The sequence below is a fragment of the Lissotriton helveticus genome, chromosome 3_1 (genome assembly GCF_964261635.1).
Source record: "Lissotriton helveticus chromosome 3_1, aLisHel1.1, whole genome shotgun sequence".
Classification (NCBI taxonomy): domain Eukaryota; kingdom Metazoa; phylum Chordata; class Amphibia; order Caudata; family Salamandridae; genus Lissotriton; species Lissotriton helveticus.
The window spans coordinates 1582971977-1582999321 of NC_136061.1; the positions used below are offsets into that span (position 1 = coordinate 1582971977).

The 27345-nt window shown below is 43.6% G+C and overlaps 1 long non-coding RNA gene across 1 annotated transcript; it reads right to left on the bottom strand.

Annotated features, from left to right (window-relative positions):
* Window positions 1–1165: 1165 nt before the first annotated feature.
* Window positions 1166–4461, bottom strand: LOC144824282 (uncharacterized). The gene is made up of 3 exons (XR_013608916.1): window positions 4146–4461; window positions 1378–1477; window positions 1166–1272 (listed from the first exon to the last, which is right to left on the bottom strand). It is a non-coding gene; the product is annotated as an uncharacterized LOC144824282 (long non-coding RNA).
* Window positions 4462–27345: the final 22884 nt, after the last annotated feature.

Genomic DNA, 27345 nt, shown 5'->3' on the forward strand with positions numbered 1-27345 from the left:
ACATGTACAGTTATTCTATTTGGCACTGTCTGGGGTTTCAGGACGCTTGGTGGATCCGACGTTGCCTTAGGGTTGCTGAGGGACTCTGCTAACTGTAGCTTAGGGACCCCCGGTTTCAGCTTCAGATGTTTCCTTGAGAGGCGCGATGTTTTAGGGGGTTGTGGTGGCGCCGCCTCTTCTACACCCACAGGTGCAACTAACACCTCCTTGGGGCTCAAGGTTGTATAGGTCTCATTCAAGGGCTTAGCATCCTTTTTTATGGATAAATCTAAGGGGCTAGCTTGGGGCTCAGGGGTGCTAGGGCTTTTCTTCTCAGGACTTAAGAGCTTTGCCTGACCCTCTTGGAGCACCTCCGGTGTCTTCTTCTTCATGTTTAACTGTTCTGTTTGGGGATCTGTGAATACCTTACAGGCCTTCACACGTTTTAAAGGGTTGGGGAGGTTCTCTGAGTCCCGATGTTTCTTCTTAAGGGAGGCCTGGTTTGTAGGCAGGCCGCCAGTGTTGACCCCACCCCTGTGCAGAATAGATTGCTGTAGTTGGTTGTTCAGCGTGTTGCTTGGTGTGTAGTAGGTAGAGAGTTTTTCCTGGCGTACATGCCTACTCACGCCTTTCGCGCCGCTTCCGTTGTTCTGGACGGATGTTGTTATGTCCATTAAGGGTGCCACCGACCTCTCTTCAGCAGCATGTTTCTGAGCCGCTTCTAAAATATAAACAGAAAATATATATATTAGAGAAAGCATAAAAAAAAACACATACAAGCACCATCGGGCTACGTCCTACACAGCCACCTTTTTTTATATAGGCTTTGCTACAACCAGCTGTAGCCTTCTGCTTGAGAGTCTGTAACACCTCTAGTACTTCTCACACCCTTTTGTTGTAAAAAAAACACACCTGAAAGAGGTCTTTTTGCAGCTCCTTTCTTTGACAGTGGTCCCACTTTAGAAGTTGAAGCTTTCCTCTTCAAAGGGATTTCTTTTGAACCTTGCGCCGCCTCTTGGACCTTGACGACGTCCTGGCATAACGTAGGGACACCTGTAAAGAAAAAATAATACCCAACATTAGACATCTTTTCTGATGATTACCTCTATACATCCACAGGGTCAGGACTCTGGCCTACCCCACCAACTACCCAGCGTCTTAGACAGTTTAAATAACAGCTGTCTTTTTATTTACCTGTAGGAACTGAAGTGTTTTGCACAGTGTTCAGAGCGTCTTGAGCCTCGATGTACTCCATAAAATCGTCAAAAGCTTGTTGTAGGTCAGGGTCATAAGCTGTAAAAGCATACATACATGAGAGCCCATTAGAAAAAGAGAACTTCTGAGAGACTGGTGTACAAAACTACGTAGAACTACATAACTCTAAATATATATATATACCTGGCTGCTGGGCTGACAAGTGACCAGCGTTGCTATTTATTACAGCTGGGGCCAGCGCAGGGGGCACATTGGTGACGGTTGCATTTGCAGGGTCTTGCACCTGTATTAAACATTAAAAAAAAAGCAGCGGTTTTAGTAAACGCCTTTCTTAAACAAAAGTATCACAACTTCAAACAATTCCTGTATACATTTAAAACCTGATAAGCGGGGTGCACCAACACACATTTTTAAAAAAGCGTTGCATGTGCTGCGCTAAAACATATGTTAAAAAACAACCTGCGCCATATCCTTTGCTTATGGGGTAAACCACTTTAGGTACACATGGCCCTTCTGGCATTTAACCACTACCCCTATATACTGGTTACTCTTTTGTAACATGTACATGCCACTTTTCTCTTGTAACACATTGTTTAATACCTCTCACATTTTGCGTGCTTTAGATAGTTGCGCCATTGCCACAATTACCCACATAACGTTTCTTCTTGTGCTTGAGTGTCTGCCTTATATTACAGTATTATAGCTCTAACTGTACTTTGTTTTCTCTTGTAAAACACTGTTTGCTACCTCTTGTATTGCCTCCCATTGTCTACCATGTATTACAGTATTTTACCTCTACCTGTAACCTGCACACATTGCACTTTTTTTCCTCATGTAACTTAACGTATGCTGTTGTACTTTGCTCACCATTGAAATTTTTGCCCATGTAACTTATCGCCTGCTCTTGTAATTTGCGCTAACAACCAGTATTTTTTCTGTTTGTATCCTTTATGTAACACATGTAATTCTTAGGCCTTATGTTTTGCAAACAGGTTCTTGTGTAAAGCGCTCTGACAACTTGGGGTAAAGTCTGCGCTACATTTTTTCTACTTGTATCTTTTTTTATGTAACTCATGCAATTCTTAGTGCTTATGTCTTACAGATGGGTCATATATAAAGCGCTCTGCCAGCCTTCGTGTACAGTTCGCGCTAGCTAATAAAACAAAAACAAAAACACACCTTGGAGTTGCAGTGCAGGGTCCGCCCCCCTCCAGTGATATCACCAACTCATCACTGGTGACATCAGTGGAGGGGCGGACCTTGCCCTGCAGCCTCGAGGTTTTATTCTGTATGTATCTTTTATGTAACGCATGTAATCCTGAGTCCCTATGTTTTTGAAGCAGGTTCTTGTGTAAAGCGCTCTGACACCATTGTGTTCGCGCTACGTTTGATAAATAAATTTTAAAAAACCACACACACACCGGGGCTGCATGGTTAGGGCCGCCCCTTCAGTGATGTCACCAGTGCATCACTGAATGGGGCGGACCTGGCCCTACAGCCCCGGAGAAGCTTCCATCCGCCATGCTGCCGCTGCTCAGGGTATCCACGTGGAGCCCGGGGCTGGTATATACCCCTCACAGCCCCCAAGGACACCGGAGCCCTACACCCCTCACCCTCGAGCAGCGCCAGCAGCAAGCGGGCTCGGGGGTATTTTTTTAAAATAAAAAGCGGCAAGACAGTGAACTCTGGGGCACGGCGCACAGAGACACCGGGACCATCACCCCGAGCAGCGCCTGAGGCAAGCGGGCTCGGGGGGCATATTTTTTTTAAAAAAGGCGTCAAACAGGCATCTCGGGACACACGGAGTCCGGCACCAGAGTCCCCGAGCAGCGCCCTAAGGCAAGCGGGCTCGGGGGCATATTTAAAAAAAGAAGGCGGCCACGGAGGCCCAGGGACACACGGAGTCCTGCATCAGAGTCCCCGAGCAGCGCCCTAAGGCAAGCGGGCTCGGGGGGCATTTTATTTAAAAAAAAATAAGCGGCCACGGAGGCCCAGGGACACCAGGAGACCGGCACCAGAGTCCCCGAGCAGCGCCATGGAGAAGCGGGCTCGGGGGCAATTAAAAACCGGCACAACTCGGCATTCGGGGACCCCACGGAGCCACAGGGCACCCAGAGCCCCCGAGCAGCGCCATGGTGAAGCGGGCTCGGGGGTAATTAAAAAAAACAGCCAAATTCGGTCATTCGGGCCCCGGTGGCCCCTGGGACTCATTGAGACAGCCCCACAACACCCCGAGCAGCGCCATGGAGAAGCGGGCTCGGGGGCATTTAAAAAACATCAAAATTCGGGCATTCGGGCCCCGGTGGCCCCTGGGACTCATTGAGACAGCCCCACAACACCCCAAAGGACTATGGCGACCCACCAGGAGCCCCCCTCGACAACTGGCCCCAGGGTTTATTTATTTTTTAAATACAAGGCCCTCAGGACCCCCCAAGGAGCAGCAAGGACCCCCGGAGCCTCCCTGGACCCCTCCAACTCTCTACAGCGGTTTGGTGAGTGCAACAAGGCATTATTTATTTTTTTAATTATATGCCCTGTATATTATTTAAAGCCCCTATGGGACCGTTACAGTGTGGTTAAATGTTTCTATGAGCTGTAAAATGCCCTGTTCCACTCTGCATGTACCCTCCTAAGGCCTACAACATTATGCCCCTTAAATACATAGCCTGCAAACTCTACCCTACGTCACCACCCCATTAACACTAAATACCTACACACATAGCTTTTTAAACTCAACAAAACCTTTATTCATTTTAAACACCTTTACATTACAATTCAAGTCTTTTTAAACTCAATCCTTCAACAAAACCTTTATTCACATTAAACACAGCACATCGCCTTAAAGATTACCAGTTTACAATCCACACTACATAGTACTATTTTTTAAAAGTGCAACTTTTTTCCAAACTACATGTACACCCTAATACACCATTGCGCCATCCATTATTTACCTTCTTTACATGTTGACAGGCGGCGTCAATCTGGGAAAAGTTGCTCCGGTCCATTCTTGCCTTAAGTTCCTTGGGTTGGCTCCAAAACAATCCAGGCCAGTCACTCCCCAAGGTTTTGAAGGGCTTGATGGTGTAGAAATCCACAAAGGTTTTCTGACTGGGTTGTAGATGCAGGAGTCCTCCAGGTACAGCAGAACAATCCACGCCAGTCGCTCCTCAAAGGGGGTTTTTTGAATGGGTGTTTGGCAGTGTTCCATGAGGGGCCTTTTTATACCTGTCCTAGCATGCTAATTAGAAGCCCCCCACACCCCTTTATGACTTGAGGGGTGTTTAGAACAATGTCATGGTGGCCTTGGGATGGGAACCTTTTTTTTCTATCCTTGTACAGTATAAACAGTACAACATTGTTTACTTTGACACCTGTTACTCAAACTCAAGGCCTATCCTGGGAAGAGTGGGGTTAGACAATGGGGGCCGGTGTAAAACTCTTCACCCCTACGTGACCCCTTCTCCTGGGAATTAGGGAGCCCGGGAACAGAATCTACCTTGGGACTCATATGTCAAATTTCCTGCCAGCCACGTCAAGTTGGAACTAACCTGTCAAAATTTGGGACCAGAGGCTTTGTGATGTGTTTATTACATCCTAACAGCTGGCACCCTGTTTCAGGGTCTCATTGGAAGCTTTGATCTACAGGCCCCCTGTCTTTTATCTTATCTCAAAGCTCAGGGGTGGCTGTGTGGGTTTTAGAGAGAATTACCACAGGTAGGTTTGTGAGGACCCTTTACAGCTTTGACACCTACATGACACATTCTTCTTCCCAGGCCCTGGGCTGGGGAACTCAGGACTGCCCCAGCAGCTGTTCAAACATCAGCTGGCTGCAAACCCCCAGTTTTAAAAATGCACAGACATTTCCAGCCTACAACCATGCAGTTTTTTTCTATGCACTTTTAAACACATACACAATTACCACATGTTTTTGCTGCCCTAGCTGTTAAATTTAAGGCCATAAGTTTAAGACCAGGACTGTTTAAGGACAGATCAAACCCTGGTCTTAAACAGTCCTGGTCTTAAACTGTCAAAATTGTGACCAGGAGTTTAAGACGTGAGGACCCTTTACAGCTTTGACACCTACATGGCACATTCTTCTCCCCAGGCCCTGGGCTGGGGAACTCAGGCCTGCCCCAGCAGCTGTTCAAACAGCAGCAGGCTGCAAACCCCCAGTTTTAAAAATGCACAGACATTCCAGCCTGCAACCAGGCAGTTTTTCTATGCACTTTTAAACACATACACAATTACCACATGTTTTGCTGCCCTAGCTGTTAAATTTAAGGCCATAAGTTTAAGACCAGGACTGTTTAAGGCCAGATCAAAGCCTGGTCTTAAACAGTCCTGGTCTTAAACTGTCAAAATTGAGACCAGGAGTTTAAGACCAGACATGTCAAAAGCTGTCAAAATTGCGACCAGCCTTTTGCGACCAGACATGTCACTTTTGCGACCAGGAATTTTTGATGAGTGGTATCCCGACTTACTACTTACTACGCTTAGTTTGTCAACCATGTTATTTAATCGCACTGAAGCACATATTTCAATAAAAAGAACATTGATAGAATTTTAAAAAGTGCCCAGCTGAAAAGGGGAAAAGAATAAGGAAAAGTTGGTGATTTGGTGAGGGTACATGAAGTTAGAGTACAGTGCATGTCACAGTATACTATTCACTTGGCATATCGTTGAGCCGAAAGATTTCACAATTCCTATGCTTGAAAACAGTGGATCACATAGCCATGTACGAAAAACATAACACAGTAAAACCACTACCGTTGATGATACTTGCAACATATAAAGTGTCGACGTTTTGACCCCTGAATGAGTGTAGGTCCTTGAAATCCTTACATACGGGGTCTTCCTCAGGACTGTTGTGGGAGTGGGCCAGGTGAGTGAGAAGTGGCACCTAAGAATAAAGTACAAAGATCTTTAACATTTCTAACCGCTATACAAAATAAAATTGCATCAATAAGTGCACAAATCCCTATAATTACCGTGAACAAATGAAGAGGGACCTCACAACGAATAAAAGGAGTGACCGTGCAGGCCCAACGGCTCCAAGTATATGAGAGCAGAAACCACCTGCAAGAATAAGGTGTCTGTCAATAACCCTTCACACATGATAGGGTTAAAAATAGTGATATTCATTAGTAAATATAAATCTCTTACTAAGCGGGTGAGTCAAATCTTAGCTAACCATTCCAGGTCATCCGTATCAATCCATAACACTGTTGTTTCAATAAAGGGAACCTTGGTTGCCTCACAAGGGTTAAATCTAAAATCTTGAGCCAAAAAGGAAGAAGATATAGACATCGTATTAAAAAATCACTGGTTATCAATGGACCCTTAACGCATCTGAAGACAAACTGTCGCTAGTTTTACTATAAACAACTAACGGGCTGAAGTAATAGATACCTGTCCGTTGCTTCCAAAGAGAATCAAACCCTTTAAATCACCACAATCTGCAAACCAAAATGTAAATGGCATGTTAAAACTCATCTGATGGAGACCGCATTTGTATCAAATTCAATAAAGGGTTAATGGTGCAAAACCATGATATAGTAGGCAAAACTCACGCCTTTAATGGAAGAACCGTGCATGCGATGGTGGTAACGCAGTGCTGAATCCGCAGAGAAAGGCAGAGATCAGTGACTTAGTTATGCACACAAAATTACAATCACCTAGGAGTCAAATGACAATAGTATCGCATCCCTGCTCACATACACTGCTGAACTCACCCCAACTCGCTGGGGAAGCTTCACCAAATAAAAAGGAACCTGCGCGGTGGCACGTAACCTATTAAATGCGGCCAAAGTACCACCGTAGCCGCGTGTGGGTCAGCATGCCGCAGACGCTAGATGCTAGTGATAGACTAGCGCCTGACTAAGGGGAAGTGAAAAAAGACTAAGAATGCATCAATGATTATTAGGGATGTCCGCTAGAGCATCCAAGAATCGTAGACCTCGGCATGTCAAAACAAAACAGGCGGAATATAGGTATGAAACCCCTATGGCGTCCAAAAAACCACTGCACTCCGCAAATGTACAACCAATGGATTTGTTCCTATGGGACTACATTTGATAGTTCAAACGGTAGTTAATATGTAAATGTACATTCTACCCCAAAATATAATGCGTAGTAGACAAACATGATTATATAACCTTATGTAGAAAACGGCCTCCATGAGCTCATAATGCAAAACGATTAAACATTCACATTTCAGACGATGGAAAAAGAACATATGCTGTGTATTTGCCGGTTCATTAAAATCGACATGCATTTCTGAAGCAATTGATAAACCACACCAGCATTACTGAACGATGGAAAAATATAAAAACAATATTAGAGACTTACAAAAGACATGTGCTGACTATTGCTGGTTCATTAAATTCAACATGTCTTGTTATAACTGATAGCCAACATCAAGTCAGTAATTGAAAAACATTTTTCAAGTAACATACAGAGTAGGATTGTTTTGGTTGTGTTACAATTGGAAATCTACATATGTAGGAACTGGAGCAAGCAACTCAATCGTAAGGCACGCTAATTGCGCATGACTAGAGTAAAGTTCTTTAAGTCCATTTGTGATTGTGTCCAGACGGGCCATCCATTTACACTCCTGTGTCTTCAGGATTGATGCGATGTTGCCTCCTCTAGTGCCCAGCATGGCTTTCTCTGTTACCAACCACTGTAGCTGATCGGGGTGTGTCCCTTCGCTGTGAAGTGTTCAACTAAAGGTGCCCCTTGGACCATTCATCGAACCCTGCTTTGGTGTTGAAGTATTCGAGCCTTGATCTTCTGCTATGTCTGACCCACATAGAGGAGTCCACATGGGCAGATGATTCCATTAATAATGTTCATTGTGTTGCAATTGGTGAATGATTCTAGGACAATCGTATGTTGTTTATATGTGAACTTTTTAGTTTGGATCATTAATCGGCAAGCTTTACAGTGTCCACATTTGAAATGTCCCTGTACCGGTGGTAGATCCCAAAGTGATCGAATCATAGGTTCTGCTGCTGTTTCAAGATAAGAGCGGACCACATGGTCTTTGACACTCTTAGCTTTTTTTAAAGAGTTAATCAGTGTGTTCGGTTGCTCAAAGTCGTCCGACACCAGGCCCCAATGTTTGTTAATTACCTTCTTTATGGCATTGCTTCTTGTGGAGAAGGTGGTTACGCAAATTATCCTCTGTAGTTGTCCATCTTTTCTGTCCCTTGGAGTTAACAATGTCTCCTGGGTGCCGAACCAGGCCCTCTTCTGAGTTCTTTTCACCAACCTTCTCGGGTACCCTCTTTGCAGGAGGCGGTTGCTAAAGTCTTCTGACTCCGTCATGTAGTCTGCCTTCTTGGAACAGTTGCCGCGGATGCGCAGAAACTGTCCTACCAGTAGGTTGTCCCTCAAGCCATGGGGATGATGGTTGTTATATCTAAGGAGAGAGTTGTGTTCCGAGGGTTTCCGGCATAGTTTAGTATACAGTTTATTATCCTCGCAACAGATTGTGATATCCAGGAAATCTATCTTGTTATATACGACTATTATGAAAAATCCTTTGTCTTCAACAATAATCCCTTCAGTGACCGGGTGATTATGTGGAAGCGGTATATCGATGATATACTGATGATCTGGACTGGAGACACTACGGATTTGGACCTATTTCACGACTGGTTGAACCAATGTTATCAAGATATCAAATTTACAATATAATCCAACTCTAACAGGACAGATTTCCTGGACATCATGATCAGTTGCGGGGGAAGGAAGATGGCAGCTTGAGGCCGCCGAGAACGCCTGCCTCCATTTTTACTCCGTGAGCTTTGGATGCCTCGTTACCCAACCGCCTGCTGGTGAAGCCAGGGATTGTTGCCGCAGCACCCAGGAACATATGAAAAATGTACCAGCGTTCATGAAGACCCTTCCCCGCTGATGCTTCGGTGATGTGATGCGCCGAATTGTGGGGGTCTACAGAGCAGTCTGCGCAGCTCGGGCAGCTCTTTGGCAGAAACGGCAGACACTGTTTGAAATGCTTGAGCCAGTCAGCGCTCAGAATATCTGAGGTGGTTGTCGGAGGTTGGTTCTGAACTCTGAAAGGCGGCAAGGAGAAGCTTCAATGGCCCCAGAGCATACTGCAAGGGGCAGAGGCCTCATGGGGGTACAAGTGGAGGCAGGATAAGCCATGGGAGGGCTGGAGGATCGAAGAAACAGCAATGTTGTGGAAGATAATATAGGTGAACTGCTGGGTAGTGATGTTACCCCCACCCCCAGCTCCGATAAAATATCTGGTTCACGACTGGGGAAACCTTTACTGAAAATATTGCAATCTAAAAGGCACTGACCTACTCCAGTCCTTCAGTTTAGAGACATCCAGTCCCGGATTTGATATGGCCGATTTGCTAAACTCCGCTGTCCAGGAGGGCTTGGGGACTGGAGATGGCGCTATCCAAAAGGTTCTTCTGTGTAGCTGGCCTGTCAGGGAGAAGATGGGCTAGCCACCGGAGAAGCGGGTGTTAATGTCATGACAAAAGGTGGAGTGAAAGCCAATCTTATCCCTGCCTCTATTTCAACTACATGAGCTACCCTTGGGGACTCAAGCAGGCTGTCATTGAGTATTCTAATAAAACCTGCGAACATCACTGGAGGCCTATAGGAGAAGGTATGGCTGAAACAAATGCTGAGATAAATCGGATTTTTGATTAGTGGTGTAGCAGATCGACTTGAGTGCTCATCGCACAGCTCTGTCGACACTATGAGTGGTGTGGATGCCGGGTTTGTGGAGTCGACAAACGACGATTTGGCCACAAACGAGTTAGTCATCGATGCAGTATTTCCAAGTCCTGTTCAAGTCAGCGATATCTGCTCTCCCAGCCCTCCTAGTCCTTCAGTAAGATCTGTGAAGCAGCAGGACGCATTGAGCTATATGTTGAGAAGTCATGTTAATGATACAAAGGTGCAATTCTAAGGTCGGTATCATTGAAGGGGTGAAAGACAGTAAACTCAAAGGCTCTAAAGCTGTGAAAATTGGCAAGGGAGCTAAAGGTCCGGGTGTTGGAGGGAAGCAGCAAGCTGCTAATACTGTGGGGGGCTCAAGGAGTCAGTGGCAAATACCTCAAAGACTGGCTCGGAATCTAGTCCTCTACATAAATGGGTCTCTTCTAAGGGAGAAGTTAAGGCTATGGTCTTAAGGTTGTCTACCTCAGGTAGTCTGACAGCAGTGACATCAGCAGCTGGAGGTGGCACAGGAACCCCTCCTAACAAGGAACAAGAAGGACCTCCTAACAAGGAAGAAGAAGGACCTGTAGAGGTTGCGGTAATAACTACTGGAGAAGGAGCAAAGCATCAGGGGGAAGTGTCTGGTACTTTGATTAAGCTAACCGCAGGCCCTTTCACAAAGCCAATTGAAAAGGAATCATCTCGGGTGACTGCTGGCCAAAAGACCGTTAACACTCTCTCGGAGAGTGAAGCCAGCCCTGAAGAACACCTTTTAACAGTCTGTGAGGAACCATCACTGTCTAGAATAATGCAGGCATTACTGACCCAGAGAACAGAGGCACAAGAGTATTATCAACAAGCCAAAGTGGATAGTAAGGAGATAAAGCAAGCTCTGTTGAAGGTCACGTCCAGAGTTACTCAGCTTTCTTCAGAGGTCACAGATTTGAAGGAAACAGGTCACAGCAGTAGAGGAGGCAAAAACATATTCTACGAACCTGGCGAAATCGCAAAACTCCAGAATCAGATTTATGCAAGCAAAATTGGAAGACCTTGAGACCAGGCAACATCGTCAGAACTTAAGGGCCTTTGATATGCCGGAATGGAAGGAGGGCAGTGATCCAGAAGCATTTATTGTCAGCCTTTTTCAAAAAGCCTTTCCCAACCTAGGAGACTGGGACATGGACTCACAGATCCAACGTGCACATCGGTTGCCCCTGGCTCTAAAACAGGTTAATCAAGGGCATTCCAATTTTGCACGGCCAATTCTGGTATTCGTAGGCAATTTTTTGTTTCGCCAGGCAATATACCTGAGGGCCCGCCCAGCTGCACCTGTTAAGGTTGACTCAATGTCCATTTTTGTGTGATCATATTTATGTAAGCAAACAATGGAAAAGCGATGGAAGATGCACCAACTCATGGATCCTCTCAAGAATGTTTGCACACAAGTATTTTTACAAGAGCCTTAAAGTTATGAAGGGCGGTCGAACACATTTTTTTCCAATGAACATGATGCTCAACAAGCTCTCTCGGAGTGGCAATCTGCTACCAAGAAGGGGCTGAACACCCAATGATTTAGTTTGGTTTCTCTGATGCTCCTCTTTTTCTTTTCCTGCTTTCCTGCAAAGAGTGTTTGGGGGCAGGGTCCTTTCCAATCTTGATTAATAGAGAACAATAATTAGCGAACAGCTGTAGAATGTGCTATAATGGGTTTTTCCTGGTATGGGGGCTCTTTGCACAATAATGGGTGTAGCAGATAAGCATTAAGATAGTCAGGGTGGGATTTGGTGGCGGTCCGGGACTTGTGGGGGGCTTATGGAGGCAGCGTCCTCCCAAGATGCTGCCAGGGTGGGACAGCAGAAAAGGGGGCGATTCCTTTCCACAGACACGGGGGAGGAACACGGGGGAGGATTGGCGGGGTGGGGTGAGATCTGGAGCCGGGTGTTTTAAATTTAGCTTACAACATGTTGGGTGGGGACGGGAGGAGGGAGGGAGGGGTGTAAGTAGCCATAGTTTTTTGGGAGGACAACACTGATCGAGCACAAGGGAAAGAGAATTGTAAATAGGGGGAACAAGTGGGGTCGGATTTTTCAATTGGTTAAATGTCGTATATAAAATATATGTGTTGGAACGGATCTGGTCTCAATAATTCTGGGAAGCGTCGGCTAGTTACAGAGGAACTTCGGATATTTAAACCTCATATACTAGGACTCTCCGAAACCCATCTGGCTTATAAAGACAGGGCACACTTAAAACAGCTTGGTTATGAGGTACTGGTTAGCACATCGCAATCGATTTCTATTTGGGGGTGGCTATTCCAAAATCTAAAAACCGTCAGGCTACTGTACTACGTACATTGGCTGATTCTAAGGGGAGATGGGCAATAGTTCAGGTACTGATGTCTGGGTATAAAGTTACTGTGTGTGTAGTATTTTCCCCAATTTTGACTGTCCTGATATGTTTTCCTATTTATGTACAGTTATTGGAATGGGACGGCGATCTGTTTCTTATGGGAGATATGAATTGTATCTTGGATAGAAAAATAGACACTACTAATACTTTAACTCGGTAGAGGATGGGCAAGGTTCAGGAGGCTATATTTGAGCTTCTTCACATATTTCAATTAGAGGATGTCTGGGGCAGATTAAATCCTACGGTGCCAGGATATATGTTTTATTCACACCCTCATAACACATACTCTAGAATAGACATGATTTTTACGAGTAATGGGATTTTAGAGAGGGCACAAATGGAAGTTTGCTCCAAAATCACTTCGGACCATAATCCATTGATGTTGACTTGGAAGCTTCAATCGGGGGTTAAAGAGCCAAGGAGAGAGTTTTCCTTCCCCAGATACCTTCTAAATAGCCCAGAGTATGTGGAATTTATGCAAGGAACATTGGGGGAATTCATTGGTGACAATGAGGGAACAGCGTCAGTAGAAATGGTTTGGGATTGTATGAAGGCGTTTGTTAGAGGGGTGACTACAATATTTAAAAAAAAAGAATAGACAGGGGCTATTGGGCTCAAACAGAGTCATAAGACATATCTAGAACTAGAGCAAAAGCACGCTAGGGCTATTGTTTTAAAAGATGCCGGAGAACAGCTGATTTACCATCAGGTGATAGACGCCAGATCCAAACTTAAAAGAAGCTTAAGGGACAAAGTAGTGAATAGCTATCATAAGTTTAAAACTAATCAGCATGAGTATGGGGGAAGGGTTTGGCATATGCTAGCCAATCAAATTGCTGACATGAGGGTTAGATCTAGTATCAAATGTATTAAAGGGGCAGACGGGTTAGTATACACTAGATCAGAGGATAAACTTGAACAGTTTAAACTATACTATGCCAATTTGTACGACAATCCAACTTGCTTTAATCTTCAAGCTGCTGTAGGGTATATTGAGGAGAGCGCTATGCCCATCTTGAACGACTCTATTTCTAAGCCTTTGCAAAGGGAAATCGATTTGGAGGAAAAAGAGGGCGCTATTAATGCTCTGCCTACTGGTAAAGCGGTAGGTGGTGATACAATCCCACTGGAAATTTACAAGATTTTAAATAATAGGCTCCTACCTGTTTTTCTAGCACTATGTAATGAGATTGTGCAGGGGGGGGGGTTGTCCTGTCATCTTGGAATAATACCAATATCGTAGTGTTTTTAAAAAAGGGGAACAAGCAGACAATCTGAGTTCATATCGGTGATATCATTAATAAATGCTGGTGCAAAAAAAAATCTAAAATCCTTGCATCTCGTCTAGCCCTGATTATCCATGTTTTAGTATCAAAACATCAGCACGGATTTGTCCCCGGCAGGGATACGGCAGCCCACATTAACACAGCTATTGCTGTGTTCGATATTTGTGGCCGGGCAGAAAAACGTGTTGGGATGCTGATGCTGGATGCCGAGAAGGCTTTCGACCGAAAAGTCTGGGGATCATTGTGGTAAACAATGACAACGCTTGGTCTCGGTCGAAGGTTTATCTCGGCAACACAGAAATTATACAGCAATCCGACAGCTTTGGTTAAAGTTAATGGTCTCGCCTCACCTTTTTTTGCAGTTCAAAAGGGCACGCGACAGAGGTGTACCATATCCCCGCTGTTGTTCGCCCTTTATATTGAGCCCTTCGTACAACACTTGTTACGTAATGTAGGGATTCCACAAGTATTTTTTATTGGCATAGAGCTCAAACTGACGGCATATGCAGACAACATAGCAGTCCTTTCTAGCACACCTGAAGATTCTATAGATGAGTTCACTTTAGAAGCCCAGCGCTTTGGGTCATTTTCAGGTTACAAATTGAACTTAGACAAAACCCAAACTATATTGAATTATCAATCAAATGCGGCTCCTGTGGCCTTGGGGATTACACAAATGGCAACATATCTAGGGGTTTCCATTTGTAGTCTAGTAGACAAGGTGATCTCGCTGAATTATGAACTACTGCTAAAGAGGGTTGTCTCAAAATGCGCTGTTGGCATAGGCTCCCCATCAGTATTGTGGGAAGATGAAATATCATTAAAATGAATATTTTGCCCAAGTTTTTGTATTTATTTCGGACTATTCCATACAGGGTCCCCCTGTCATTTTTAAACGCCTGGCCGGTGCTATAGGGAACTTTATATGGAGCTATCGACATGATAGAAGAGCTTTACATTTAATTAAATTATCATATATCCGAGGTGGTTTATGGTCCCAGATTTTAAATTATATTTTTGGGCTGCTTTTTTTGGTCAGAATTGTGAAATCCTTCGGCCCAACGATGTGCCAAGTGGATAATATACTGTGACTCGCACTGTACTCTAACTTCACGTACCCTGTTACCCTCACAAAATCACCAATGTTTCCTTATTCTTTTCCCCTTTCCAGCTAGGCACTTGTTAAAAGTCTGTCAATGTTCTTTTTATTGAAATATGTGCTTCAGTGTGACTAAAGAACACTGTTGAAAAACTAAGCGTAGTAATTCTGATTCTGTAAAATACGCGACTAAAGATGTTTTTTTACACTGTCAGGTGTACCATTACTGGGACCACGCATTTTTATCCCCTCTTGGGGCCTTATCGGGGCAAATCCCTCCCCCACCGTTCCCCCGGGTGGCAGAAAGCCCACAAGGCACAGGCTTATTTTTAGCAATGTGCCTACCTGTGGATTTTGGGCCCTAGCGCAGCCAGCACATAGGGATACCTAGCAAAACTGTACATTTTTTAAAAGTATGCACCCAGGGCAATACAAAATGGGGTGACTTGTGTGGCTCTCACCAGGTTCCCTTACCCAGAATCCCTTGCAAACCTTTAACTTTGACAAAGAAAACACAATATCCTTGCATTTTTGTGGTGGAAAGTTTTGGAATGTGCATGAATCCACAAAATTCCACCCACCCCCCATTCCCCAAAGTCTTACGCAAAAAATGGTACCTCACTTGTGTGGGTAGCTCACGTGCCCGTGACAGGAAACGGCCCTAAAAGCAATGTGGACACCACATTTTCACATTGAAAACTGATCCTTTTTTTGCAAACTACCTAGCTGTAGATTTTGCACCCTAACTCTGCCGGCACCTAGGGAAACCTAGCAAAACTATACATTTTTTAAAACTAGACAACCAGGGAAGTCCAGGATGGGGTGACTTGTCTGGCTCTCACCAGGTTCTGTTACCCAGAATCCCTTGCAATCCTCAGAATTTGTCAAAAAAACTAATTTTCCTCTCATTTGTGTGGTGGAAAGTTATGATATCTGTATGGATCCACGAAATTCCACCAAGCCTGCATTCCCCAAAGTCTTCTGAGAAAAATGGTACCTCACTTGTGTGGGTGGGTCAAGGCCCCTCAACAGGCAAGGGCCCAAAACCTAGTGAGACAACATCAAAATTACCTATCACAACCCAACCTGGTTTTCAACCGGGGTCCAATGAGTTTTTGGCCCTGGGCTCGCAGGCCATCGAAGGAAACCTACCAAACCCACACATTTCTGAAAACAAACCACCCGGGGGATTCCAGGGAGGTATGGCTTGCATGGATCCCCCAACATTTTCTTACCCAGAATCGCCTGCAAACCTCAAATGTAGCTGAAAAAAGTCCTTTTTTCCACACATTTTGGTGTGGGAAAGTTGTGGCATCACTGGGCTGACACAAATTTCTTACCTTCCAGCATTTCCCCATGTCTCCCGATAACAATGGTGCTTCACTCGTGTGGGAGGCCCAAGTACCCACGACAGGCAAGGGCCCGAAACGTACTGAGGCGACATCAAAATTGCCTATCACAAAACAACCTGGTTTTGCAAGGGGGGTCACCTGGGTTTTTGGTCCCATGTTCGGCGGCCAGCTAGGGCACCCTACCAAACCCACACATTTCTGAAAACTAGACACCCGGGGAATTTGATGGAAATATGGCTTGCGTGGATTCCCCAACGTTTTCTTACCCAGAATCCCCTGTAAACCTCAGATTTAGCTGAAAAAAACACTTTTTCCACACATTTTTGTGTGGGAAAGTTGTGGCATCACCAGACTGGGACAAATTTCCTAACTCCCAGAGTTCCCCCAGTTCTCACAATAAAAATGGTGGCTAACTCGTGTGGGAGGCCCAAGTACCCGCGACAGGCAATTTTGCTACATTAAGAACTCTAAGAAGCTCAGTAAACTCATGAGAGTAAAAAATAATCCCTCTTGATTTTGAAGGGGTTGGCAAAAAGGTTTGTTTCCTTAATCCAGTCTATGGGTTCTTTGGCTATTAGGTTTCATGGAACCTGATAAATCCAATAACTGGGAAAGGAAAGAAATGTTAGATGAGATTGCATCACTCTGTTCAATTTATTCGTGTCAACTGTAAATACTTAATTATTCCTTCTGTTTCTGTTCTCTAAACCCTCTGTCATTTTCTTAAGAATAGTGATTTTCTTTTGCGTAGATTCAATTTTAACTGTTGCATCCTGAATGTCCCGTATTGTTTGCTCTGCTACTGTGACCCTTTTATCCAGAGATGGATCATTTTTCATCCATTGACTGCTAACTCTTATTTGTTTCCTCACTATGAGGGTATAGCACGTTAATTCATTTAAAAAAAATCTGCATCAAAGTAGATGAGGAGGATGCATTTTCAAATAGAGCCAGTTTTTGTAACTACCTTAGAATTAGAAAATTGAGCTGAAGAAATAGTTTTAGGAATTGCAGAAAGCATATTATCTTGTTTGGTGTAAGGGAGTCTTCCATTGTATTGCCTAACTCAGAGGAAATGCCTTTTATCTGCTTTTTAGTAGCTGTTTCCTCTAAAATATTAAGGGGCCTCATTACAACTTTAGTAGTCCTGGGACTGCTGTCGCAATCTGGCAGTCCAACGTCTGGATTGCAATGTGGGCAGTGAGACCTCTGTCAGACCACCACAAGACCACTGCCACCAACAGGATCTCCGTTCCCGCTGCGGGGGTGATGGGGAAAGGGATGATGATGGGAGGCGGTCCAAGCATCGGAACTGCCATTTCAATTTTCAACAGCCTTTCCGCCGAGATTTCCATGGCAGAGACACCACCATGAAAAGGTCGGTGAAAAGGCAGGTAAGGGGTCACAAAGAGGGTCCCAGGGCAATTTTACCCATGGGGACTGTGTCTGGGGGCACATTTTGTGCCCCCTGTGTTTGCCCTGGCGTGCACACACTGTGTGCCATGTACAACATAGGGCATGGCAACAGTACACATGTCATGCAAGGAACACTGCCGTGGAATTTGCTTCTGGCTTTCTCCCTGAGCTGAAGCATGCTGCTGCCATGGCACCCTGCTGCAATATCCCCAACCCAAATGTAAGATTGTAATGCAGCGGTCAGGATGCTGCCAGCTTGGCATCATTCTCCTGACCGCCACTACTGCAGCCTGGTGGTCCTCCCGCCAAAGTTGTAATGAAGCCCTAAATTGGCTTGTCTGCATGAGTCTATAACACCATATATGAGAATATGTATACTCCTACAAAATCCGCAGATGCAGAACATAATATATAGTAAGGTTCCCACAATCAGCTTTCGTGTTTCGATGTCTATATCTGTGTAAATATATGAAATTTTCGAGCAAATTTTTACCATTGTATTTCATCTTGATGGTTTTCATATTTACGTTTGATTGAAAAATTGTAATTATCGCGCCATTATCATGCATTTTAATCAATGTATGCACTTGCACTTTAATTTGGCATCAAGCACGTTTTTTTTATTTCCGTTTAATTAACTGACTTAGAATGGAGACAAGCGTGACGTTTATGTCATCATTAGTGAAAGGGTAGGAGGTTTACATGTCCGATTATATTTTAAGATGCGCTCATGTGTAATAGAACAATATTATTTCATCACTATGATTTTATACTAGAGCACTCTCATCCAACTCAGTATTGATCACAGTCACGGTGTACATGTGATAAATTGGTCTTTGGAGCCTATCATTATGAAGTTATATCGTTTTACAATACTGTCTTTAAAATGGGTTTGGTTAAATCAGTTTATTTGTGTCGCTTTCCCCCATCATTATACATTTTTTTGTAATAGCATCATATTTTTTCCATGTCAGTTAAACCATGTGTTTGATGTCAATCTTAATTATCACAGTATTTAAGCACTCCCATTTGTATTTTGATGCCATGTGATCAAGGCTGTTTTAGACAGCCGAAACGCGTCATGCTGGTGGAGAGGAGGAGAAAATAAACCACGTTATTTCACGAACTTTGGTGTCCGAGAGATCTGTACCTGTGATAATTGCAGCGCCAAGGGCTGAATAGACAGGATTTTGTTTCCATACAATTCGGGCAGAATACGGCTGTGTCTGCCTTTACGGATCCTCTTTTCACAACGAGCTGCCGGGCTGAAACGGCCGACACCGCGGAGGCGGACAGTGCACTTGAACCGGAAGGAGTAATCGAGTCGTCAGCTCCCCGCACTGGAAGGAAGAATTGGCGAGCACTCCCAGCGAGAACGCAGTTTTCCGAAGCAGCACCTTACGTGAGTCGGAGGACCCGGAGGGACTACGAGGCATCTGCGGTAAGCTGGAAAGAGCGCGCTGACACACACGTGTGTGAACATCCTAGTGTACGGGTGAAAAGGTATTGACACTTTCAAGATTAGCTCCTATCTCTGTGAATAGACTACGGTTAGGAGCAGTGTATTGTTTATTTTCTCCTGAATACAATGTCCACACCAGCGGAGGCTTTGAAAAACCGGGAGGCACTTGCTGATGCTATGTTTATGAACCTTTCGGCAGTGAGAACGGACAAGAAATCTATGGAGGACAATAACTCTAGCACTGATTTAAAGGGCCAATTGAAAACGTTGGAGAAATTGTTGAAAACTGAAACCACTAAATGGTGGGAGAAACGCTCGCTCGAAAAATATTTGGAAGTGGGCAGAGTTCCGAGGGGATTGAGGGTTCTCATAGCGCCATCTTTTGAGAACCCAATCCCCTCATGTTGAAGGAATGGGCAAAGAATAATTTGGAAGCTTCCAGAAACATGGTTTGCAAGTTGGTAAAATATGCGGAGATTAATAGGAATGAGATTTTGAAACAGATTGAAGCACTAAATAGTGAATTGGACTCACATAAAGACCAAGAATACATCAAAAAATTCAGAGACAAAATAGATACCAGATTGGTTAAACATCAGGAAACGATCAGCCTACGTAAACAATTTAAATTCGCCCGAGACAAACAGGACTTCGAGACGGGCAGAATCTTTACTTTTGCCCGAAAGTATGATACATTGAAGAGACATGCGCTCATCTCTAAAACCACCGTACAAGCACCAAGTGAAGGACCAGAAGTGGGTCTTTCAGAGGCGGAGTTAAGTTCAAACACCAGCAGTGTGTGTTCGGATGACGAGCAGGCGGGGGTATCTACACGTGCAGAAGTTCCAACTCACTTTGCACCATCTGAGGAATTGGGTTTTTTAATCGAGGACAGGTTGAAAACATTGCAACCAAAAACCCAACAACAGCGGAATATAACCGGAAAAGCAAAAACCACAAGTGCAACGAAAGGAGGAAACACCGGAGGGAGAGGCTTCGCAAAGAGAGGCAAAAGCAAGAAATGGTAGAGATCAGGCAAGTCATCTCGGATGAAGTGACATCAGAAAAAGAAAATACTCCTGAAATTAATACCATCTCTGCAGACAATGAAACTGACACTACAGTTGTAAATCTCTCGGATGTTGTCCTATCCAAAGCTGAAACACAGTTGCTATCGTTGGGTCTCTCTTTCTGCCCCAAAAATTCTTACAATTATGTACAGACCAGAATCGATATTTTTAAATTTATTCGAAAGTTAAAATTGAAGAAACACTTATTAACTAATGCACAGGATCGAGCTAAAAACATCATTAATGTGTCTCAACCCTCATCTAAATTTCAAGTTTCTGACATTGAAGCCTTACAAGTTGCACATGAGTTGGCATTAGAGGAAGATCTTGGTGCCAGTTCAACCCAAGTCAGATGTAATAGAATGGGGGTTAACATCAATGCATACTGTGAAACGAACTTCAAGGCACCATCCACATTCATACCTCTCATGCCCAAGGATGCCATAGACACATTTAACGATATGGTTACAGAGGATCTAAAAGGATTGCAGATAAAAACATTGAGAAAGATCAAAAAAGCAAAATATATGGAGAGACAATATTCCATTTTAATGAAAAAATTGAGGAGCAATTTGAACTTGATAATTAACAAAGCTGACAAAGGAGGCAATATTGTCATCTGGCCTAAAGCTCAGTACATGGAAGAAGCACATCGGCACCTGGCAGATACATCATGTTACAGGAAAGGAAATTTCAATGAGATCCGTAACCTTAAAGAGTCTGTACATAAGGAATTAAATCAGTGGAAAAGAGAGGGTTTATTAACCAAACAAGAACTGACATTTTTAAAGAAGGACTTTCCGTTGATTCCAACCTTTTATCTCATCCCTAAGATACACAAACTTATATCTCCAGTACCGGGGCGACCCATCAATTCAGCCCAAGGCAGTCTTTTGGAGACCATTTCCAAATATGTGGATTTTTTTCCTCCAGAGCTTTGTTGTAGAACTTTCCTCCTACATCAAGGACACAGGACATTTTCTTATGAAGTTGAAGGAGGTTAAGTGGGAATCTGACTATATTCTCATGGCCCTTGACATAAGTACCCTCTATACCAGCATAGACCATACAGATGGCCTCAATGCAGTCAGGCATTTCCTGAACCAACGTAATGTGAGTTTTAAAAATCATAATGACATGCTGATAAGAATGATACAGTTATGCTTGATGAACAATTACTTTCTGTTCAACAATGAAATCTATCAGCAGTTAAGGGGAGTGGCTATGGGGGCATGCTTTTCCCCAACATATGCGTGTCTCCACGTTGGGTGGTGGGAGGAGCATGTCCTCAGGCACACTGCTAGTTTTTCTATCATCATCCATTACTGGAAGTTCATAGATGACATTTGTATGGTATGGAAAGGGACAGAAAGTTCTGGCAGGGACTTTGTGAAAACCATGAATGGTAATAACCTTAACCTCAAATTCACCTCTCAAATAAGTACCACCAGCATACAATTTCTTGATGTGGAGATTTATGTTAATAACAACGTCCTTGAAACTAGGCTTCACAGGAAAAGTACAGCGGGCAATTCGATTCTGCACGCCACCAGTGCCCACCCGGGTCACCTAATAAAAAGCATCCCCTATGGGGAATTTACACGGATGCGTAGAATCTGAAGTTCCCAGCGAGATTTAGAGGTGTGTCAAAATGAGGCTTTCAAAAGATTTTTGAAACGTGGCTACTCAGCTAAAGAAATCACAGTAGCCAGAGAGAAAGCCAATAACATAAATAGAGATGAATATCTGATGAACCAAGCTGGGGGTAGCGACACAGATGGCACTGACACAGTAGTAAAGGAGGAAATGAAAATCAGATTGATCACCACCTTCAACACAGTGGGACGTAAGATAAGGGGCATTTTAAAGAAACATTGGCCCATACTTAAAACTGACATCAGCCTAGCGCCCATATTACCGGCAGAACCTTCCCTTGTCTTTAGGAGAGCTCCTTCTATGAGGGACTCTTTGGTTAAAACCAGTCCAGAAGTCACAAGGGGTGAGATATATGTGTCAAATAAAAGAGGTTTCCGCAAGTGCATCTCGTGTAGGGCTTGCAACTTTGGGGTTAACTCCTCGGAATTTTGCTGAGCCTTCAACCCTACACCTACACAGATCAAAGAGTTATACACATGCCGCACGGATTTTGCGGTATATGTATTAGAATGCTCTTGCGGGCTAAAATATGTGGGTAGCACGAAATTACAGGCCTTCAATCGTATTCTGCAACATCTGAGAGCGATTGTTAATTCAGATGTCACATACCCAGTTGCCCGCCATTTCGAATTGGTTCATGCTAAAAATCTGAGTCACCTTAAATATTTTGTTATTGATGCGGTGCCCAAAAACATTCGGGGAGGGGACCGGGAGAAACATTTGAGGCAATTGGAAAGCAAGTATATCTTGCTCCTTGACACCAGGATCTTTAACGGATTAAACAGGGGGGATGATCTTCAGGTCTTCCTCTAGGGATTAGCCTCTTACCCCTCTCTGTGGTTATTTGCAACTAGGGCTTGAATTAGTTCCAGCATCAATGAACTGTAATGCCATAAGATTTATATTGGTTTCAATTTGCATCTTGAAACCATTACAGTAGGACTGACATTATATTTTGGACCATACCTTTACCTATTTCAGTTGTTCAGCTTTTTCCCACTTTGTATATATGAGTCCTTTGAATCACATGAATTTTAAGATAAAACTTACATTATTAGAGAGTAGGTGTAGGTTCTCCAAAGCTGGTTACAAATTTACAACTAGGATGTCTTCTTATTATTAAATAGAACATTCGTAATCAAAGTCACTATGGCTGTAGTAAGGTTCCCACAATCAGCTTTCGTATTTCGATGTTTATATCTGTGTAAAAATATGAAATTTTCGCGCAAATTTTTACCATTGTATTTCATCTTGATGGTTTTCATATTTACGTTTGATTAAAAAATTGTAATTATCGCGCCATTACCATGCATTTTAATCAATGTATGCACTTGCACTTTAATTTGGCATCAAGCACGGGTTTTGTTATTTCCGTTTGATTAACTGACTTAGAATGGAGGCAAGAGTGACGTTTATGTCATCATTAGTGAAAGGGTAGGAGGTTTACATGTCTGATTATATTTTAAGATGCGCTCATGTGTAATAGAACAATATTATTTCATCACTATGATTTTATACTAGAGCACTCTCATCCAACTCAGTATTGATCACAGTCACGGTGTACATGTGATAAATTGGTTTTTGGAACCTATCATTATGATGTTATATCGTTTTAAAATACTGTCTTTAAAATGGGTTTGGTTAAATCAGTTTATTTGTGTCGCTTTCCCCCTATCATTATACATTTTTTTGTAATAGCATCATATTTTTTCCATGTCAGTTAAACCATGTGTTTGATGTCAATCTTAATTATCACAGTATTTAAGCACTCCCATTTGTATTTTGATGCCATGTGATCAAGGCTGTTTTAGACAGCCGAAACGCGTCATGCTGGTGGAGAGGAGGAGAAAATAAACCACGTTATTTCACGAACTTTGGTGTCCGAGAGATCTGTACCTGTGATAATTGCAGCACCAAGGGCTGAATAGACATGATTTTGTTTCTATATATATATATATATATATATATATATATATATATATATATATATATATATATATATATATATATATATATATATATATATATATATATATATATATATATTCATATATATATATTCAAAATAAACCAGGAATTGACAGATAAAAAGCGCCAGGTAAGATAAATACCCCCAAATCTATGAAACAGCTATATGCACTCATTCAGAAAATCACAAATGTGGTGGAAAAATCCAATAGTCATTGCAGGAAACCGCATTTAAATGAAAATGGCACCAAAAATGCTGAAACAGAGAAACTTGACATGCTCAGATTTTAGGGGGCAAAATTCAAGCTCGCCAAGGAGAAACAGAAAGATGTGCAGCCTCCATGTTACAAGATGGCCACCATGTCCCAATGTGTGTCCAGTGACGAGCGCAGCAATTGTATAAAATTTGATGACGCCAACAGGTAGCTTTCGCTCCAGGGATGCTTTGCCTCCCAAGGAAATCTGCATTGCCCAGAAATAAATGGCTGCAAGGTGGCTGACTGTAGAGAAATCAAATCACCATTACTGCATGACCAGAGCACCAAAAGTAAGACGCCATCTTGCGGGGTGTTGATACCCTAAACTGTGAATTTAAAGTGGCTCACATCGCTGCAAGCTGCAAGATTGGGTTATGGATTCCACCTTCTAACTTGACTTAAATGAGACCCATAATTCCACAAATACAATAGTAGAAATATACTTTGCCTGTTGCAGTTTTATGAGTATACAACCAGAAACTTTAATCCATGATTAAGCAAGATGAAAAGCATTAGTCACTAGAATGCACAGCTTTCCTGTTTGGTCTCCTGTGTGCTACCCCTCCTATTCTTCGCAGTACTCTTAGCAATCGGAGTTGTTATCCAGTTGGGGACAAAAAATCTCCTAAAGGCATAGACTCTTTCTGGCACAATCGAAAATATTCCCAGTGACAGGCCTCTAGCTTTTCTATCTTATATTCCTGCTTCCACGGTGATTCTACGGTTGAAACAATGTTTAGCTCCAAAGTAAGAATCATCCGATAAGGACAAATCTTCAATAACAGAGATACAAATTCCCCCAAGCATTGATCTATCTTTAGTGACAAAAAAAACAGCTTTAGAAACAGAAATATTACATCCACTTCCACTCATGGCTGAGAGGGCGACCTCGCATGTTATGGGCGACCAAAATAACATCCTAGAAATGCACAATCGTCTCGTTCACAGATCTATTATCCAATGGTCTATGGAAGTCATGAAAACTAGAACTTCACTTTCACACAGCTCCCTGACGTTTCCCAAAATGATCTAATTGTGACCCTCTGTACTCTGAGGGTTGAGGCTTGTAAATGTTCATAAACCCTCCTTGAACCAGTTGCAGCGCCAGTGTGACATCAAATACGTAACACCTCCGGTACCAAACTGTGGGGCATATTATCAAGGACCGTTGTTAAAATTATCGCCGTTTTATCGGCAGGAAACTGCCGATAAAACGGCGATAATGGGCTTGATAATACGCCCTTGTTAATTCCCATAGAAGCCCATGTTAACACAAGAACATGGGCTTCTATGGGAATTAACAAGGGCGTATTATCAAGGACAGGTGTTAAAATTATCGCTGTTTTATCGGCAGGAAACTGCCGATAAAACGGCGATAATGGGCTTGATAATACGCCCTTGTTAATTCCCATAGAAGCCCATGTTCTCACCAGAACATGGGCTTCTATGAGAATTAACAAGGGCGCATTATCAAGCCCATTATTGCCGTTTTATCAGAAGTTTCCTGCAGATAAAACAGCGATAATTTTAACACCTGTCCTTGATAATACGCCCTTGTTAATTCCCATAGAAGCCCATGTTCTCACCAGAACATGGGCTTCTATGAGAATTAACAAGGGCGCATTATCAAGCCCATTATTGCCGTTTTATCAGCAGTTTCCTGCAGATAAAACAGCGATAACTTTAACACCTGTCCTTGATAATATGCCCCTTAGGTTGTAAGATAAAATAGTGGAAAAGTGCCTTGTCCCTACCACACGCGTAGCTACTTCACAAGATAATTCAAGCCATTGTGTGTTAGAAGGTGAAGGGTTCTATCCCTTTGCAGTCTCCACCACTTCCAACTCTCCTAACAAACCACAAGGGTCCACTTAATGAGTCCATTTCTCTGAGAGAAATACAATGCACTAGTCCAGATGAAACCTTTCTTCAATGCAATGTAGACCTATTTATGGAATCAGATGTGAATTGTACAACTCAGGAGCAAGTTGGGATCCTGAAATGCATTACAAACCCTTGCCTTATTCCATTACTTTGGGTCTGTGGAGCGAGAGTGCACTAACCATTCATTCAAATAAAGGCGCGCCCTGCATTCCCCATGCAGAATAGGCATCAGAGGAGTCAGGGAGCGGCAAAAAACGTCTGGGGAGGCTTCGAATCTGAACTTCAGTACCCTGCTGGACCACATAGTGATGGGTCAATAAAATGTTGATAGCAGCTGTAAACAGGCCGAATGCAGCATTAAACTAAAGCCAAAGGACGTGCCATGGCGCACTAAGCACACGTCAGTGTTCCAGAGCGCAGTTGCCCTTTGACTTCACACTTGTTTCTCTGCCAAGACCAGCAGCAGGTGGGGAGTAACTGAGGACAGAGACATCTTGGAGCCGAGCCCACATAGCAGGGCTCAGCGATGAGCAGGCCCCACCTTGTGATGTGGTAGAGTGCCAGGAATGCAGCAGTGTCCAGTTCTAATCACACACAAGGCCGGGTGTGCAGGGTGCTGATGAGCGGTAGCAGAGGGCAGAGCGGATGGGGACTAAGCATGCGTGCATTAATGAGGTGCACCGCGGAAGGGTCTTGATGCGCTGCCAATATGGGGCAACACATCACACCGCATACATGCATTTATAGTGGTGAACTGCTAGTGGGTCTTGAAGCACTGTCCATATGGGCAACACATCACACCACATACATGCATTAATAGTGGTGCACTGCTAGTGGGTCTTGAAGCACTGTCCGTACGGGCAACACATCACACCGCATACATGCATTAATAGTGGTGCAATGCTAGTGGGTCTTGAAGCACTGTCCTTATGGGCAACACATCACACCGCATACATGCATTAATAGTGGTGCACTGCTAGTGGGTCTTGAAGCACTGTCCATATGGGCAACACATCACAACGCATACATGCATTAATAGTGGTGCACTGCTAGTGGGTCTTGAAGCACTGTCCTCATGGGCAACACATCACACCGCAGACATGCATTAATAGTGGTGCACTGCTAGTGGGTCTTGAAGCACTGTCCGTACGGGAAACACATAACACCGCATACATGCATTAAAAATGGTGCCCTGCTAGTGGGTCTTGAAGCACTGTCCTTATGGACAACACATCACACCGCATACATGCATTAATAGTGGTGCACTGCTAGTGGGTCTTGAAGCACTGTCCTTATGGGCAACACATCACACCGCATACATGCATTAATAGTGGTGCACTGCTAGTGGGTCTTGAAGCACTGTCCGTACGGGAAACACATCACACCGCATACATGCATTAATAATGGTGCACTGCTAGTGGGTCTTAAAGCACTGTCCTTATGGGCAACACATCACACCGCATACATGCATTAATAGTGGTTCACTGCTAGTGGGTCTTGAAGCACTGTCCATATGGGCAACACATCACACCGCATACATGCATTAATAGTGGTGCACTGCTAGTGGGTCTTGAAGCACTGTCCTTGAG